This window comes from Phocoena phocoena, unplaced genomic scaffold (genome assembly GCF_963924675.1).
Source record: "Phocoena phocoena unplaced genomic scaffold, mPhoPho1.1 SCAFFOLD_372, whole genome shotgun sequence".
Lineage (NCBI taxonomy): Eukaryota > Metazoa > Chordata > Mammalia > Artiodactyla > Phocoenidae > Phocoena > Phocoena phocoena.
This window is the reverse complement of record NW_027077522.1, coordinates 17,403-30,678: the sequence shown is the minus strand read 5'-3', so window position 1 is coordinate 30,678 and position 13,276 is coordinate 17,403. Positions and strand designations below refer to the sequence as shown.

The window sequence follows — 13,276 nt, the reverse complement described above, 5'->3', positions numbered from 1 at the left end:
GGGAAGCGCGGATTATACGGATGGCCCCAGGTTGCTCTGCTGCTGGAATTCCTTTCTTGGCATTCCACCTGGCTTGGGGTGAGAGAACACACGCGTCAGTGAGGAGGGTGCACGGGGGCACCGAGGGAAAGGGCGATACCACCCAGCGATGAGTACTCTATCTCCCCTCAACATTTCACTTGCTGCCCATCTTGCCTGTGTGCCTGCAGGCAAATGTGAAAGCAACGTAGAGCAGACGCCTTCAGGGCCTGTGGCCATCGGGAGAAAGAGCCCCGTTGTCCAACCACCCCCTGCTCTCAGGCCCTGCAACTCCTCTCCTGAGCACTCTCCCCTCCAGCACAGGAAAAGGATGTCTTCCTCAACCCCTGAGACCCCGTCAGGGCAACTGTGCCCCCTCAGACTAAGAGTCAGTGCCCTGCAGGTGAACTCATCCGCCCTTGGCACATATGCTTCCACTAAAAGGATGCGCACTGAAGGGGAACAGATCTTCCACAAGGGAAGGGCCCTTGGCCGAATATGACGGCCTCCATCAAAAGGGGCTCGTAGGGACCCGGGACAAAGGGTACGTGAGGAACGCCTGGACTGATCAAGGGAGACTCACCAGCAGGCATACTTCCCGGCCTGCTGTTAAGACAGATGACCTAACCTTGGCCCACACACAAAGTTTATGGCATGCGAACCATTCCGATGCCTAGCGCGGCGGGGAAAACACTTGCAGCCTGATGGCGTGGGAGCCATTCCAGTGCGCAAAGTGGCGGAGCAAAGAGTTACAGCCATTGGGCCACCTGCAGTGGTGGCTGGCACTTTCGCACTCTGGGCCCGTCGGTGACGTGCCCTCGGAGAAACCGTGAGGCCCAGGTCTTCTAGAAGCAACGTGTTACCCACAGCCGTGCAATGAGAGAACCCAGCCAACAGCCTAGACACTTGAACCGCTATGACTTGTCTGGCCTGTGGCCAGGCACGCCGGATACTACAGTCTGGACGCACCAGCGGGTGGCAGGAAAAATGACCCCCGCACCACACATCCTCTCCTGCCCTTAAAGCTGTAGCTGTTCCTCGGCAGCCAACTCCCTTCTTTCCGCCTAGTTGTGCCCAATGACCTCCGGGAAGATCTGCAATCCTCAGGGATCGCTATGTGGGCTGGGTGTATTAAAGATGCTGGGCTGTACTGAGGAACACCTTCACATCTTCAACACAGGGGGAACGTGGACAGACAGGGACAAACACCTCACGGCCTCCAAATCCTCCCCCATGAGAAGAAACCATACTGTGCCACGAAGGCAACCATTCGCTAGCACGGGGACCCGCCATGAAGTTAATCGAACAAGGAGAGGAAAAGGGCGGGACAGTCCACAAATGAGCTCCCGTGTTCCCTCTCTACACATGCCTCCAAACGCTCCATGGATTCTGTCGAGCTCTCCACCCACCAGTAAACATGTGGGCTTTGCCAGCCGTCTCACGTGTCTTTTTCACTCACCTTGCCCTTCCCCCTCCACGGGGATCCCAACGTGTCACGGAAAGATGCCAGAGCCACCCCTCACCAAAGAAGCTTGCTGTGACTTATCTTAACTAAGGCATTTTCTAGCCTCTTCACAGAGCACACACAGGCCGGACACACCCCGAGGAGGAGCCATCAGCTTGGCCCACCTGCCGGGGACAATGGCCCATTGGATTTCTCCCCTCATCAGGAGGAACCTAAACTGCATCTGGTCTCCGAAGCAGATCGTGTCAAAGAAGCCTTCCCTAGGCCAGGAGTCCTGCTCTGACCATGGGCAGAGAGACTTGTTTCTGTGAGGGCGCAAGGCAACGACCAGACGGTGGGGGCGGCTTGTAGAACTCAAGTACAGGCGAGAGGACCACCAATGGCTCGCACTTCCTCTGCTACCCACATGCTTAACAGTGGCAGCGGACAGCAGTCCTGGCTAGACCAAGGAGCCCACAGACGGCACGCTCTCCCTAGGCTTCCCACCTGAATTGGCATCCCAGGCTCCATTCCCAGTGGCTTTTCTCCCCATGAGATGGCCACAGCCCTCCACTTGAACAACGTGGCCGTGGACACACACAGCAGCACATGCAATGTGAACCTCTCCCTACTGTCCTTATTGGAGCCACATGCTGGACCTCAGTTCCAATGAGGTGACGGTAGGGGTTTCTCACTCATTTTTTTTCAGATTTCCGGGGAATACACTTGTGGGAGTCATCGTCGATCCAAGCACATGCTCAAACCTTGGACATGCAAAGTTGCAGATTCCATCACGGGACGGCCAGCGAGCTGAATCAGGTCAGCATACAGAAGCGGCCAGTGTCGAGCAATGGAGCAGGAAATGCAGCCAGTTCTCAGGGCATCAAAGCTCGTGTTCCCCGAGAAAAGGCCAGCAAGTGAGTGTGTCTCCCCTTTTTCAATTTACCGTAGCCAAACCTCTAGGCTTTAGCAAAGAAGTGCCGCTTACCGCAACAAGGTTTAAACCAGGATCCTCACGGAATGTGCGCCAACACCCCTGCAAGACTCCTTCTCCTCACTTCACCGGTCATCACGAATTATACGGATGGCCCCAGGCTGCTCTGCTGCTGGTACTCCTTCCTTGGTATTCCACCTGATCCGGGCTGAGAGAACACACGCGTACTTGAGGAGGGTGCACGGGCGCAACAAGGGAAAGTGTGTTCCGGGATCCCTAGGGCCACCGTCCATCTATCCACCCACCAGTAAACCTGCCGTCTTAGCCAGCCATCACACGTGTCTTTTTCACTCGGCTTGATATTCTCTCTCCCCCGGGATCCCAATGTGTCACGGAAAGATGCCAGAGCCACGCCTCACCAGAGAAGCCTGCCGTGACTAAGATTGACTAAGGCCTTTTCTAGCCCCTTCACGCAGCACACACAAGCAGGACACAACCCGAGGAGGAGCCGTCAGCTTGGCCAACCTCCCGGGGACAATGGCCCATTGGATTTCTCCTCTCATCACGAGAAACCTAAACTGCATGTGGTCGCCCAAGGAACACATGACAAGGAAGCCTGCCTTAGGCCAGGAATCCTGCTCTCACCCTGAGCATAGACTTCCCTTTCTCTGAGGGCACAAGGCAACGAGTAGCCGGTGGCGGCGGCCTGTAGAACTCAAGTGCAGTCGAATGGACCACCAACGGTTCACGCTTCCTTTCCTATCCGCATGCTCGTCCGTGGCAGGGGACAGAAGCCCTGGCTCGACCAAGGAACCCAGAGACGGCACGCTGTCCCCAGCCTTCCCGCATGGATTGGCATCCCAGGCTCCTTTCCCAATGGCTCTTCTCCCCATGAGACGGCCACAACCCTCAACTTGAACAACGTGGCTGTGGACTCTCACGGCAGCAAACGCGACGTCAACCTCTCCCTCCTTTCCTTTTGGGAGCTACGTGCTGGACCTCAGTTCCAATGAGGAGACGGTAGTGGTTTCTCACTCATTTTGTTCAGATTTCCAAGGAATGCATTAGTGGGGGTCATCATCGATCCAAGCACATGCTCAAACGCTGGACATGGAAAGTTGCAGATTCCACCATGGGACACCCATCGAGCTGAATCATGTCAGCATATGCAAGCGGCCAGAGCCGAGCCATTGGAGCAGGAAATGCAGCCAGTTCTCAGGGCGTCGAAGCTCGTGCTCCCCGAGAAAAGGTCGGAAGGTGAGGGTATAGCCCCGTTGCACAGGTTCCCGTGGTGAAACCTCTAGGTTTTAGCACAGAAGTGCTGCTTACCGCAACAAGGGTTAAATCAGGATCCTCGTGGAATGCACCCCAACACCCTTGCGAGACTCCTCCTCCTCACTTCACCGGGAAGCGCGGATTATACGGATGGCCCCAGGTTGCTCTGCTGCTGGAATTCCTTTCTTGGCATTCCACCTGGCTTGGGGTGAGAGAACACACGCGTCAGTGAGGAGGGTGCACGGGGGCACCGAGGGAAAGGGCGATACCACCCAGCGATGAGTACTCTATCTCCCCTCAACATTTCACTTGCTGCCCATCTTGCCTGTGTGCCTGCAGGCAAATGTGAAAGCAACGTAGAGCAGACGCCTTCAGGGCCTGTGGCCATCGGGAGAAAGAGCCCCGTTGTCCAACCACCCCCTGCTCTCAGGCCCTGCAACTCCTCTCCTGAGCACTCTCCCCTCCAGCACAGGAAAAGGATGTCTTCCTCAACCCCTGAGACCCCGTCAGGGCAACTGTGCCCCCTCAGACTAAGAGTCAGTGCCCTGCAGGTGAACTCATCCGCCCTTGGCACATATGCTTCCACTAAAAGGATGCGCACTGAAGGGGAACAGATCTTCCACAAGGGAAGGGCCCTTGGCCGAATATGACGGCCTCCATCAAAAGGGGCTCGTAGGGACCCGGGACAAAGGGTACGTGAGGAACGCCTGGACTGATCAAGGGAGACTCACCAGCAGGCATACTTCCCGGCCTGCTGTTAAGACAGATGACCTAACCTTGGCCCACACACAAAGTTTATGGCATGCGAACCATTCCGATGCCTAGCGCGGCGGGGAAAACACTTGCAGCCTGATGGCGTGGGAGCCATTCCAGTGCGCAAAGTGGCGGAGCAAAGAGTTACAGCCATTGGGCCACCTGCAGTGGTGGCTGGCACTTTCGCACTCTGGGCCCGTCGGTGACGTGCCCTCGGAGAAACCGTGAGGCCCAGGTCTTCTAGAAGCAACGTGTTACCCACAGCCGTGCAATGAGAGAACCCAGCCAACAGCCTAGACACTTGAACCGCTATGACTTGTCTGGCCTGTGGCCAGGCACGCCGGATACTACAGTCTGGACGCACCAGCGGGTGGCAGGAAAAATGACCCCCGCACCACACATCCTCTCCTGCCCTTAAAGCTGTAGCTGTTCCTCGGCAGCCAACTCCCTTCTTTCCGCCTAGTTGTGCCCAATGACCTCCGGGAAGATCTGCAATCCTCAGGGATCGCTATGTGGGCTGGGTGTATTAAAGATGCTGGGCTGTACTGAGGAACACCTTCACATCTTCAACACAGGGGGAACGTGGACAGACAGGGACAAACACCTCACGGCCTCCAAATCCTCCCCCATGAGAAGAAACCATACTGTGCCACGAAGGCAACCATTCGCTAGCACGGGGACCCGCCATGAAGTTAATCGAACAAGGAGAGGAAAAGGGCGGGACAGTCCACAAATGAGCTCCCGTGTTCCCTCTCTACACATGCCTCCAAACGCTCCATGGATTCTGTCGAGCTCTCCACCCACCAGTAAACATGTGGGCTTTGCCAGCCGTCTCACGTGTCTTTTTCACTCACCTTGCCCTTCCCCCTCCACGGGGATCCCAACGTGTCACGGAAAGATGCCAGAGCCACCCCTCACCAAAGAAGCTTGCTGTGACTTATCTTAACTAAGGCATTTTCTAGCCTCTTCACAGAGCACACACAGGCCGGACACACCCCGAGGAGGAGCCATCAGCTTGGCCCACCTGCCGGGGACAATGGCCCATTGGATTTCTCCCCTCATCAGGAGGAACCTAAACTGCATCTGGTCTCCGAAGCAGATCGTGTCAAAGAAGCCTTCCCTAGGCCAGGAGTCCTGCTCTGACCATGGGCAGAGAGACTTGTTTCTGTGAGGGCGCAAGGCAACGACCAGACGGTGGGGGCGGCTTGTAGAACTCAAGTACAGGCGAGAGGACCACCAATGGCTCGCACTTCCTCTGCTACCCACATGCTTAACAGTGGCAGCGGACAGCAGTCCTGGCTAGACCAAGGAGCCCACAGACGGCACGCTCTCCCTAGGCTTCCCACCTGAATTGGCATCCCAGGCTCCATTCCCAGTGGCTTTTCTCCCCATGAGATGGCCACAGCCCTCCACTTGAACAACGTGGCCGTGGACACACACAGCAGCACATGCAATGTGAACCTCTCCCTACTGTCCTTATTGGAGCCACATGCTGGACCTCAGTTCCAATGAGGTGACGGTAGGGGTTTCTCACTCATTTTTTTTCAGATTTCCGGGGAATACACTTGTGGGAGTCATCGTCGATCCAAGCACATGCTCAAACCTTGGACATGCAAAGTTGCAGATTCCATCACGGGACGGCCAGTGAGCTGAATCAGGTCAGCATACAGAAGCGGCCAGTGTCGAGCAATGGAGCAGGAAATGCAGCCAGTTCTCAGGGCATCAAAGCTCGTGTTCCCCGAGAAAAGGCCAGCAAGTGAGTGTGTCTCCCCTTTTTCAATTTACCGTAGCCAAACCTCTAGGCTTTAGCAAAGAAGTGCCGCTTACCGCAACAAGGTTTAAACCAGGATCCTCACAGAATGTGCGCCAACACCCCTGCAAGACTCCTTCTCCTCACTTCACCGGTCATCACGAATTATACGGATGGCCCCAGGCTGCTCTGCTGCTGGTACTCCTTCCTTGGTATTCCACCTGATCCGGGCTGAGAGAACACACGCGTACTTGAGGAGGGTGCACGGGCGCAACAAGGGAAAGTGTGTTCCAGGATCCCTAGGGCCACCGTCCATCTATCCACCCACCAGTAAACCTGCGGGCTTAGCCAGCCATCACACGTGTCTTTTTCACTCGGCTTGATATTCTCTCTCCCCCGGGATCCCAATGTGTCACGGAAAGATGCCAGAGCCACGCCTCACCAGAGAAGCCTGCCGTGACTAAGATTGACTAAGGCCTTTTCTAGCCCCTTCACGCAGCACACACAAGCAGGACACAACCCGAGGAGGAGCCGTCAGCTTGGCCAACCTCCCGGGGACAATGGCCCATTGGATTTCTCCTCTCATCACGAGAAACCTAAACTGCATGTGGTCGCCCAAGGAACACATGACAAGGAAGCCTGCCTTAGGCCAGGAATCCTGCTCTCACCCTGAGCATAGACTTCCCTTTCTCTGAGGGCACAAGGCAACGAGTAGCCGGTGGCGGCGGCCTGTAGAACTCAAGTGCAGTCGAATGGACCACCAACGGTTCACGCTTCCTTTCCTATCCGCATGCTCGTCCGTGGCAGGGGACAGAAGCCCTGGCTCGACCAAGGAACCCAGAGACGGCACGCTGTCCCCAGCCTTCCCGCATGGATTGGCATCCCAGGCTCCTTTCCCAATGGCTCTTCTCCCCATGAGACGGCCACAACCCTCAACTTGAACAACGTGGCTGTGGACTCTCACGGCAGCAAACGCGACGTCAACCTCTCCCTCCTTTCCTTTTGGGAGCTACGTGCTGGACCTCAGTTCCAATGAGGAGACGGTAGTGGTTTCTCACTCATTTTGTTCAGATTTCCAAGGAATGCATTAGTGGGGGTCATCATCGATCCAAGCACATGCTCAAACGCTGGACATGGAAAGTTGCAGATTCCACCATGGGACACCCATTGAGCTGAATCATGTCAGCATATGCAAGCGGCCAGAGCCGAGCCATTGGAGCAGGAAATGCAGCCAGTTCTCAGGGCGTCGAAGCTCGTGCTCCCCGAGAAAAGGTCGGAAGGTGAGGGTATAGCCCCGTTGCACAGGTTCCCGTGGTGAAACCTCTAGGTTTTAGCACAGAAGTGCTGCTTACCGCAACAAGGGTTAAATCAGGATCCTCGTGGAATGCACCCCAACACCCTTGCGAGACTCCTCCTCCTCACTTCACCGGGAAGCGCGGATTATACGGATGGCCCCAGGTTGCTCTGCTGCTGGAATTCCTTTCTTGGCATTCCACCTGGCTTGGGGTGAGAGAACACACGCGTCAGTGAGGAGGGTGCACGGGGGCACCGAGGGAAAGGGCGATACCACCCAGCGATGAGTACTCTATCTCCCCTCAACATTTCACTTGCTGCCCATCTTGCCTGTGTGCCTGCAGGCAAATGTGAAAGCAACGTAGAGCAGACGCCTTCAGGGCCTGTGGCCATCGGGAGAAAGAGCCCCGTTGTCCAACCACCCCCTGCTCTCAGGCCCTGCAACTCCTCTCCTGAGCACTCTCCCCTCCAGCACAGGAAAAGGATGTCTTCCTCAACCCCTGAGACCCCGTCAGGGCAACTGTGCCCCCTCAGACTAAGAGTCAGTGCCCTGCAGGTGAACTCATCCGCCCTTGGCACATATGCTTCCACTAAAAGGATGCGCACTGAAGGGGAACAGATCTTCCACAAGGGAAGGGCCCTTGGCCGAATATGACGGCCTCCATCAAAAGGGGCTCGTAGGGACCCGGGACAAAGGGTACGTGAGGAACGCCTGGACTGATCAAGGGAGACTCACCAGCAGGCATACTTCCCGGCCTGCTGTTAAGACAGATGACCTAACCTTGGCCCACACACAAAGTTTATGGCATGCGAACCATTCCGATGCCTAGCGCGGCGGGGAAAACACTTGCAGCCTGATGGCGTGGGAGCCATTCCAGTGCGCAAAGTGGCGGAGCAAAGAGTTACAGCCATTGGGCCACCTGCAGTGGTGGCTGGCACTTTCGCACTCTGGGCCCGTCGGTGACGTGCCCTCGGAGAAACCGTGAGGCCCAGGTCTTCTAGAAGCAACGTGTTACCCACAGCCGTGCAATGAGAGAACCCAGCCAACAGCCTAGACACTTGAACCGCTATGACTTGTCTGGCCTGTGGCCAGGCACGCCGGATATCACAGTCTGGACGCACCAGCGGGTGGCAGGAAAAATGACCCCCGCACCACACATCCTCTCCTGCCCTTAAAGCTGTAGCTGTTCCTCGGCAGCCAACTCCCTTCTTTCCGCCTAGTTGTGCCCAATGACCTCCGGGAAGATCTGCAATCCTCAGGGATCGCTATGTGGGCTGGGTGTATTAAAGATGCTGGGCTGTACTGAGGAACACCTTCACATCTTCAACACAGGGGGAACGTGGACAGACAGGGACAAACACCTCACGGCCTCCAAATCCTCCCCCATGAGAAGAAACCATACTGTGCCACGAAGGCAACCATTCGCTAGCACGGGGACCCGCCATGAAGTTAATCGAACAAGGAGAGGAAAAGGGCGGGACAGTCCACAAATGAGCTCCCGTGTTCCCTCTCTACACATGCCTCCAAACGCTCCATGGATTCTGTCGAGCTCTCCACCCACCAGTAAACATGTGGGCTTTGCCAGCCGTCTCACGTGTCTTTTTCACTCACCTTGCCCTTCCCCCTCCACGGGGATCCCAACGTGTCACGGAAAGATGCCAGAGCCACCCCTCACCAAAGAAGCTTGCTGTGACTTATCTTAACTAAGGCATTTTCTAGCCTCTTCACAGAGCACACACAGGCCGGACACACCCCGAGGAGGAGCCATCAGCTTGGCCCACCTGCCGGGGACAATGGCCCATTGGATTTCTCCCCTCATCAGGAGGAACCTAAACTGCATCTGGTCTCCGAAGCAGATCGTGTCAAAGAAGCCTTCCCTAGGCCAGGAGTCCTGCTCTGACCATGGGCAGAGAGACTTGTTTCTGTGAGGGCGCAAGGCAACGACCAGACGGTGGGGGCGGCTTGTAGAACTCAAGTACAGGCGAGAGGACCACCAATGGCTCGCACTTCCTCTGCTACCCACATGCTTAACAGTGGCAGCGGACAGCAGTCCTGGCTAGACCAAGGAGCCCACAGACGGCACGCTCTCCCTAGGCTTCCCACCTGAATTGGCATCCCAGGCTCCATTCCCAGTGGCTTTTCTCCCCATGAGATGGCCACAGCCCTCCACTTGAACAACGTGGCCGTGGACACACACAGCAGCACATGCAATGTGAACCTCTCCCTACTGTCCTTATTGGAGCCACATGCTGGACCTCAGTTCCAATGAGGTGACGGTAGGGGTTTCTCACTCATTTTTTTTCAGATTTCCGGGGAATACACTTGTGGGAGTCATCGTCGATCCAAGCACATGCTCAAACCTTGGACATGCAAAGTTGCAGATTCCATCACGGGACGGCCAGCGAGCTGAATCAGGTCAGCATACAGAAGCGGCCAGTGTCGAGCAATGGAGCAGGAAATGCAGCCAGTTCTCAGGGCATCAAAGCTCGTGTTCCCCGAGAAAAGGCCAGCAAGTGAGTGTGTCTCCCCTTTTTCAATTTACCGTAGCCAAACCTCTAGGCTTTAGCAAAGAAGTGCCGCTTACCGCAACAAGGTTTAAACCAGGATCCTCACGGAATGTGCGCCAACACCCCTGCAAGACTCCTTCTCCTCACTTCACCGGTCATCACGAATTATACGGATGGCCCCAGGCTGCTCTGCTGCTGGTACTCCTTCCTTGGTATTCCACCTGATCCGGGCTGAGAGAACACACGCGTACTTGAGGAGGGTGCACGGGCGCAACAAGGGAAAGTGTGTTCCGGGATCCCTAGGGCCACCGTCCATCTATCCACCCACCAGTAAACCTGCGGGCTTAGCCAGCCATCACACGTGTCTTTTTCACTCGGCTTGATATTCTCTCTCCCCCGGGATCCCAATGTGTCACGGAAAGATGCCAGAGCCACGCCTCACCAGAGAAGCCTGCCGTGACTAAGATTGACGAAGGCCTTTTCTAGCCCCTTCACGCAGCACACACAAGCAGGACACAACCCGAGGAGGAGCCGTCAGCTTGGCCAACCTCCCGGGGACAATGGCCCATTGGATTTCTCCTCTCATCACGAGAAACCTAAACTGCATGTGGTCGCCCAAGGAACACATGACAAGGAAGCCTGCCTTAGGCCAGGAATCCTGCTCTCACCCTGAGCATAGACTTCCCTTTCTCTGAGGGCACAAGGCAACGAGTAGCCGGTGGCGGCGGCCTGTAGAACTCAAGTGCAGTCGAATGGACCACCAACGGTTCACGCTTCCTTTCCTATCCGCATGCTCGTCCGTGGCAGGGGACAGAAGCCCTGGCTCGACCAAGGAACCCAGAGATGGCACGCTGTCCCCAGCCTTCCCGCATGGATTGGCATCCCAGGCTCCTTTCCCAATGGCTCTTCTCCCCATGAGACGGCCACAACCCTCAACTTGAACAACGTGGCTGTGGACTCTCACGGCAGCAAACGCGACGTCAACCTCTCCCTCCTTTCCTTTTGGGAGCTACGTGCTGGACCTCAGTTCCAATGAGGAGACGGTAGTGGTTTCTCACTCATTTTGTTCAGATTTCCAAGGAATGCATTAGTGGGGGTCATCATCGATCCAAGCACATGCTCAAACGCTGGACATGGAAAGTTGCAGATTCCACCATGGGACACCCATCGAGCTGAATCATGTCAGCATATGCAAGCGGCCAGAGCCGAGCCATTGGAGCAGGAAATGCAGCCAGTTCTCAGGGCGTCGAAGCTCGTGCTCCCCGAGAAAAGGTCGGAAGGTGAGGGTATAGCCCCGTTGCACAGGTTCCCGTGGTGAAACCTCTAGGTTTTAGCACAGAAGTGCTGCTTACCGCAGCAAGGGTTAAATCAGGATCCTCGTGGAATGCACCCCAACACCCTTGCGAGACTCCTCCTCCTCACTTCACCGGGAAGCGCGGATTATACGGATGGCCCCAGGTTGCTCTGCTGCTGGAATTCCTTTCTTGGCATTCCACCTGGCTTGGGGTGAGAGAACACACGCGTCAGTGAGGAGGGTGCACGGGGGCACCGAGGGAAAGGGCGATACCACCCAGCGATGAGTACTCTATCTCCCCTCAACATTTCACTTGCTGCCCATCTTGCCTGTGTGCCTGCAGGCAAATGTGAAAGCAACGTAGAGCAGACGCCTTCAGGGCCTGTGGCCATCGGGAGAAAGAGCCCCGTTGTCCAACCACCCCCTGCTCTCAGGCCCTGCAACTCCTCTCCTGAGCACTCTCCCCTCCAGCACAGGAAAAGGATGTCTTCCTCAACCCCTGAGACCCCGTCAGGGCAACTGTGCCCCCTCAGACTAAGAGTCAGTGCCCTGCAGGTGAACTCATCCGCCCTTGGCACATATGCTTCCACTAAAAGGATGCGCACTGAAGGGGAACAGATCTTCCACAAGGGAAGGGCCCTTGGCCGAATATGACGGCCTCCATCAAAAGGGGCTCGTAGGGACCCGGGACAAAGGGTACGTGAGGAACGCCTGGACTGATCAAGGGAGACTCACCAGCAGGCATACTTCCCGGCCTGCTGTTAAGACAGATGACCTAACCTTGGCCCACACACAAAGTTTATGGCATGCGAACCATTCCGATGCCTAGCGCGGCGGGGAAAACACTTGCAGCCTGATGGCGTGGGAGCCATTCCAGTGCGCAAAGTGGCGGAGCAAAGAGTTACAGCCATTGGGCCACCTGCAGTGGTGGCTGGCACTTTCGCACTCTGGGCCCGTCGGTGACGTGCCCTCGGAGAAACCGTGAGGCCCAGGTCTTCTAGAAGCAACGTGTTACCCACAGCCGTGCAATGAGAGAACCCAGCCAACAGCCTAGACACTTGAACCGCTATGACTTGTCTGGCCTGTGGCCAGGCACGCCGGATACTACAGTCTGGACGCACCAGCGGGTGGCAGGAAAAATGACCCCCGCACCACACATCCTCTCCTGCCCTTAAAGCTGTAGCTGTTCCTCGGCAGCCAACTCCCTTCTTTCCGCCTAGTTGTGCCCAATGACCTCCGGGAAGATCTGCAATCCTCAGGGATCGCTATGTGGGCTGGGTGTATTAAAGATGCTGGGCTGTACTGAGGAACACCTTCACATCTTCAACACAGGGGGAACGTGGACAGACAGGGACAAACACCTCACGGCCTCCAAATCCTCCCCCATGAGAAGAAACCATACTGTGCCACGAAGGCAACCATTCGCTAGCACGGGGACCCGCCATGAAGTTAATCGAACAAGGAGAGGAAAAGGGCGGGACAGTCCACAAATGAGCTCCCGTGTTCCCTCTCTACACATGCCTCCAAACGCTCCATGGATTCTGTCGAGCTCTCCACCCACCAGTAAACATGTGGGCTTTGCCAGCCGTCTCACGTGTCTTTTTCACTCACCTTGCCCTTCCCCCTCCACGGGGATCCCAACGTGTCACGGAAAGATGCCAGAGCCACCCCTCACCAAAGAAGCTTGCTGTGACTTATCTTAACTAAGGCATTTTCTAGCCTCTTCACAGAGCACACACAGGCCGGACACACCCCGAGGAGGAGCCATCAGCTTGGCCCACCTGCCGGGGACAATGGCCCATTGGATTTCTCCCCTCATCAGGAGGAACCTAAACTGCATCTGGTCTCCGAAGCAGATCGTGTCAAAGAAGCCTTCCCTAGGCCAGGAGTCCTGCTCTGACCATGGGCAGAGAGACTTGTTTCTGTGAGGGCGCAAGGCAACGACCAGACGGTGGGGGCGGCTTGTAGAACTCAAGTACAGGCGAGAGGACCACCAATGGCTCGCAC

The 13,276-nt window shown here is 56.2% G+C and overlaps 6 non-coding genes across 6 annotated transcripts; all 6 read right to left on the bottom strand.

Annotated features, from left to right (window-relative positions):
• Positions 1 to 2,117: 2,117 nt before the first annotated feature.
• On the bottom strand, positions 2,118 to 2,210 carry LOC136143444 (small nucleolar RNA SNORD116). Its single transcript, XR_010658035.1, has one exon. It is a non-coding gene; the product is annotated as a small nucleolar RNA SNORD116 (small nucleolar RNA).
• A 1,181-nt stretch (positions 2,211 to 3,391) lies between these two features.
• LOC136143428 (small nucleolar RNA SNORD116) lies at positions 3,392 to 3,483 on the bottom strand. Its single transcript, XR_010658019.1, has one exon. It is a non-coding gene; the product is annotated as a small nucleolar RNA SNORD116 (small nucleolar RNA).
• A 2,435-nt stretch (positions 3,484 to 5,918) lies between these two features.
• Positions 5,919 to 6,011, bottom strand: LOC136143443 (small nucleolar RNA SNORD116). Its single transcript, XR_010658034.1, has one exon. It is a non-coding gene; the product is annotated as a small nucleolar RNA SNORD116 (small nucleolar RNA).
• A 1,181-nt stretch (positions 6,012 to 7,192) lies between these two features.
• LOC136143427 (small nucleolar RNA SNORD116) lies at positions 7,193 to 7,284 on the bottom strand. The gene has a single exon (XR_010658018.1). It is a non-coding gene; the product is annotated as a small nucleolar RNA SNORD116 (small nucleolar RNA).
• A 2,435-nt stretch (positions 7,285 to 9,719) lies between these two features.
• LOC136143442 (small nucleolar RNA SNORD116) lies at positions 9,720 to 9,812 on the bottom strand. The gene has a single exon (XR_010658033.1). It is a non-coding gene; the product is annotated as a small nucleolar RNA SNORD116 (small nucleolar RNA).
• A 1,181-nt stretch (positions 9,813 to 10,993) lies between these two features.
• LOC136143426 (small nucleolar RNA SNORD116) lies at positions 10,994 to 11,085 on the bottom strand. The gene has a single exon (XR_010658017.1). It is a non-coding gene; the product is annotated as a small nucleolar RNA SNORD116 (small nucleolar RNA).
• Between the last annotated feature and the right edge of the window lie 2,191 nt (positions 11,086 to 13,276).